The 5,586-nt window shown below is 32.4% G+C and overlaps 1 pseudogene across 1 annotated transcript; it reads right to left on the bottom strand.

The window, feature by feature from the left end:
• Positions 1-846: 846 nt before the first annotated feature.
• Positions 847-2,363, bottom strand: LOC149003883 (uncharacterized; annotated as a pseudogene). Its single transcript, XR_016169937.1, has 5 exons — positions 2,186-2,363; positions 2,022-2,068; positions 1,649-1,924; positions 1,443-1,537; positions 847-1,033 (listed from the first exon to the last, which is right to left on the bottom strand). The product of XR_016169937.1 is annotated as an uncharacterized LOC149003883 (transcript).
• Between the last annotated feature and the right edge of the window lie 3,223 nt (positions 2,364-5,586).

Raw genomic sequence — 5,586 nt, 5'->3', positions numbered from 1 at the left:
AAAACAGGGGACAGAAAATGTAGACACTGCAGATAGATGCATATCTAGACTACAATATAGTGCACATAGCAGGATATGTTGCAATATTAGTACCCCAGTGTAGCTATCGCATGCTAAGCAATCCCAATCAATCTGCAACTGTCCAGCATGCCATCTCTAAGTTCTTACAGAGGACCAAAATTCACCAAGCTTCTTTAATTAATCTGCTTCCTCCTCAGGGGCTGCAATGCGTCTATAAACTGCCTGAAATGTTTGACCTTCATTTCGAGCCACTTTCTGCCCTTCCTTAGTAGCAGAAGTCAAGAGCTTCACAACTGGGTCTGCTTTAAGCTCTTCTTCTGTGACTGCTTCAAAGAGAGGGTGATCCTTCAAACAAGCCTTCATCCACACTCTGAGCTCTTCCACATCAGTTATTGTATATATTATGCCACCCACTTCAAGTGTGTAAGCATACTCATTTTGGGACACAAAAAGCATACCCTGGAGAAAAAATTGAAGTTTTCAGCTCTTTTATCAAATTCCCTACTCAATACATATCATTTGTCCAAAGTCTATAGTATAATGACGAAATTTCGGCCCAGAGAATTCGTTACCCAAATTCTCTATTCAATACAGTATCATTTGGCCACAGTTTATAGCATAAGAAGAAATTTTGGCAATATGCTTCATGTTCTAGAAGTATTTATATAATATTCCAACTTTAAATATCAGGGTTTTAATGATGGTTCTGCGGTAGCCATGAAATCAAATTCAGTAGCACTATTCAAAATGTTGGAAATGCACAATGAAGACAAGATAATGAAAAAGAAAATGATATTCAAAGTAATAAACAGACGATGAAATTGGGTTCCCCTAAATTTGTTTCTTTGCTCCTACCATTTATCAATCAATGATACTCGAGGATCATAAGCTCACCTTTCCATAGCTCCATAACCATGACTCCCACCAACATGGAAGCATGGAATTTTTCTACAGTCTCACAGAGAACATTCCTAGCATCTCCGTCCACCACCTCTACTATTACATCATCCACCTGCATATTTATCAAATTGCTCAGCTGAGCTTCGTATGATGGTAAAATGACCAGGTTAAAACACTTAATTATCAACAACTTTAATCAAAATTTTCTCTACTGTAATCAGAGAAGATATTCCCAATGACTTTACAATTGCAAGATTCAGTTTAGAACAACAAATTTTTGGCTAGGGCACAGAAAGATAGTCTGGTTGTTGAGAAGGTGTTTTACCACTTACGATCTTCTACAGGGAACAAATACGGCCATAAGAATTTTATCACAACTTTTTATGAATCTAACCTTTTTCAGAAATCCAAAAACTTAATAGAGAGAGTAATTTCAAACGCCGGATTAAAATTTCCCCCGTTTTTCTTCGTGGGTATTGGGTAGGATTCATGAGTATAATCACTATTAGGCTGATTCTTACAGATTTCCTCTGGCAGAGCTCCTTGGCCTTCGCTACAATTTTAACTGCTTTCCTCTTGAGATCTGATTGGACAATAAGCAAAACTTCGGCAAGTCCTGCAAATCGAAGTAACATCAGAAGGGAACCTTAGTTATCCAGGAAACGCAAACAAGTAGAATTTAACCGAGAGAAGTTGAAAAATGCAGGTAAGAAGGGCGGAGGCTTACCAGGTCCGGAGATTCTGACAACCGAAGTAGGAAAAGGCTTGGCATGAAGAACAAGAAGCTTAAAAGGGGAATTGGTAGGGTATGGCACAAAGAAGCGATCGATAACCCACTTGAGAGCGTAGAAACTGTTCTCGCTCTCGTCGATTCTCACCACCATCAGTTGTTTCTGTGATGTCGACTCCATTCTATTCTGTTTCTTCAAAAGCTCTTGCTCAGCTATTTTCTGTTTCTTGGCCCTCACCAGTTTCTCCAATCTCTCCTTAGCATTCCTCTTCCCTAAAAACGAAACAAAATAAAACCACCCAAACATTAATTGATCACCATAAACACCTCAAGAACAACGAAACTGCTTATTAAGTGTAAAAGCTATTACCTTTCTTTTGATTTCGTAGGTAGATTAGAAGAGACAACTTTAGCAACCTGCAAGTAATAGTTACTTTAGAAATCACTATTCAAACCTGCAAGTAATAGTTACTTTAGAAATCACTATTCACTAATCAACAACGCAAGCTAACGGAAGAGAAAATAAACTCAAACCTGTTAGAACTGCTTTCTTCCCCATTTCTTCCAAGAGAAACTCGTAGAATCTCTCTTTTTTTTTCGTAAGAGAAAGGGTGTAGAGGGAATGACTTTCGAGAAGATAAAGAGAGGAAGAGAGAAGATAAAAGGAATCATGGGTAGAATCTCGTTGTGGAGGTAGATCTTGGAGACGGAGAAACGAAGAAAGAAGAGGTTAAGGGGTAGATGGAAGTCAGAGATTCTAGAATAGAAATGGTTTCTTTACGAACGAATATTGGGGAGGCCAATTCTCTTGGAATACGAACCTTAGAATATGCACCGTTGAATTTTATTAAAGAATAACAATAATTATATTATATATGTCAAATTATAATTTTGGTCGTTCATTAAAGAATAACAATAATTATATTATTATATGTCAAATTATAATTTTGGTCGTTCTTAATTAAGGATTTTATGGTCAAAATGATTGAATGTATAAGGGCATTTAAAAGAAGAGAAATGTAGTCATCTCTCTTTAATTCATGATTTTATAATAGTGGTATGATAGTATGATAGTATGATTGGTTGTTCTTAATTAAGGATTTTATGGTCAAAAGAATTGAATGAATAAGGACATTTAAGAGAAGAGAAATATAGCCATCTCTCTTTAGTTCATGCTTTTATAATAGTAGTGTAATATGATATGATATAATATATTTATATTTTTTCTTTTTAATTTAGGAAAAAAAATATCTTCCCTATTTCATTTGAAACTTTTATTAGAGTTTTATAAGGTAAATTGTTTGAGATAAAAATATTATATATATATATATATATATATATATATATATATATATATATATATATATATATATATATATATATATATATATATATATATAATTTTCTTTTTTAGGAAAATTTTCTTTCTTGATTTGATTTTTCTCATTTAAATAAAAAATTATAAAAATGATACCAAGAATTTATGAGTAAAAAATAAAATGACAAAATAAATATATTATATTTTACTCTTATTTTTATGAAAAATCTCTTTCTTAATTTGAGATAATGTTCGATCTTATACATTTGAAAAAATATATATAGAGAAAAGGAATGTTTCAATCATTGTTTACGAGGTAAATTCTTTGAGATTGAAATACATATATAGATACTTTCTCTTTTTAGATTTAGATTTAGAAGAAAAAAATATCTTCAATTTTTCATTTGAGGCTTTTATTAGTAATTTGTAAGGAGGATTGTTTGAGATCGAAAAAATATATATATCTCATATTCTCTTTTCTAGGAAAAAAAATTTTTCTAGGAAATTTTTTTTTCTCAGTTTGATTTTATGTATTTAAATAAAAATATATAAAAAGGGTACCAGGAATTTATGAGTAAAAAAATAAAATTATAACTTAATTAATACAGAAAATATGACATTTAAACAAAAACAAAGATATAATAGTAAAATAAAACTGGAGTATATATATGTATATGTGATCAAATTACTTATCCACTATTGTATATGATGAACGATATGATTTTGAGAAAAATTTTTTCCATTGATCTTATGATAAAGGAGTGATTCATGTTACACATACTAATGCATAACAAGAATAAAGCAAACATCTTATTTACCTCTCGGGTCTTACTCACTTGTGAAGGTCCAATACTTCCTTGAATTGCGATTTCAGCCATTTGCATGGTAAAAAGTGAATTGATTCTAAATTTAAATTCTTTGAAAATAAGGTGCAAACTATTAAAGAATTAAAAATATAAAAATCATATGATCAATTACTTCTACACTATCATGTATAATAATTAATTGGATTTTCACTAGAATTATAATTCGTTTACTTTGCTTTTCTGCTAAAGGTGTTCACAAAAAGAAAAAGAAAAAAATCTAACATTTTAGGGTAATTTTCAGTTGGACCTCCTAAGGTTTAACTGAGGTTAGATTCAATCTAAAAAATGTCATAACTCACATCTAGACCCTGGTACTGTGTTAATATCTAAAAAAGACATCCCCTTAAGTTTTAACGAATTCCATTAGCTTACAATGTTTTGTAACAAAAATGCTATATACTCTTCTTGTCCGTCATCTCCTCATCAGGTTCACATCCTCTACAATTTTCACCCCCTCCAATTCCCTGTAAGTCATATTTAGAATTACAACATATGACAATTAATAATCTAATGTTTAAAATTAGAACTTAATTAAAAAATTATATAATCTCTAAATTAAGCCTTTAAAATAAATGAGAGACAAAATTGGAAGAAATTTAAGAATTCGCTAGATTCAATTTTTAGTTGAGTTTTGATTGTGACCGTTGGATTATTGATTCCCACGTGTTTCAATTCTAGATATAAATTACAGGAAATTGTAAAAAATGAGAATTGTAGAGGACATGAAGCCTTCTTTACCTATCTGCAACTCTTCCAATTAAAGTTGAAACCTCAAAGTGAGTCAAAAATGTCAAACTCATATTCTCTTTTGTGGTGGAGCTCTCATAAAATGAATGACGCCTAAATTGAGATATGCTCAGTTAAGGGTGTCAATTCGGTACGGTATGGTACGGTATTGAATTTGAAAACCTCAAACCATAACCGTACCGTACCATATTTATACGGTACGGTATGAAAACGGTATTTTAAAAAACGGTACGGTATGAAACCGGTATAAAATCGGTATGGAAAAAAGGCACAATTCGGTATACGGTACGGTTTTGTTACGGTATTGTATGGGAACAAGTGAGAAAAATCAAACCTCAACAGAAAACTAACAACAAATTACTTAAAATTCAAATATCTCAACCCAGTCACGTGAGGTTGAATTGTCATTGAATTAATACAACCACCATTCTAAACATCTTGCCAATGATGTTATAATGCATTATGGAATGGCCAATGACTTGGTCACTGAAAGGAAAAAAATTCAACAAACCTTCAAAACATATGAAACAAAAACCACAAAATCCTTTATACTGAGATTGCTTGGGATGCCAATCTTTACCTAGGAAGCACTTAGGAAGCTTCAGCAACTTTAGATAGACTTAAAGAGTTTAGTGGTACTGGCAGGAACAAGGATCACCACCAAGAATAAAGAACCTGAAAACCTATTTATAAAAATGAAGCATGTTATCAAATGCCTACTTGCAGATAAGAATGGCCATCAAACAAGCCATCAGGACAAGAACCAGAAGTGCAAGCCCAGCCTCCCTGATTGGGGTCATAAGCTTATCTAGCTGGATCAAAACCATTATTAACTTGATAATCCATTGGGTCTCCTTGTATAATGTTTATATCTGCACCGTGCTATTTTCATTAAGCAGATTGAGACTGTATGGTGGGGTATGAACTATGAAGTGAAGTGTGAGATGAGTTTAGGGTTTAAACTTTAAAGGGTTAATAACTTTACGGTATACGGTATGGTAAAC

This window comes from Hakea prostrata, chromosome 9, assembly GCF_041222555.1.
Source record: "Hakea prostrata isolate BN-2017 chromosome 9, UWA_Hpros_2, whole genome shotgun sequence".
Lineage (NCBI taxonomy): Eukaryota > Viridiplantae > Streptophyta > Magnoliopsida > Proteales > Proteaceae > Hakea > Hakea prostrata.
This window is presented reverse-complemented; position numbering and strand designations above follow the sequence as displayed.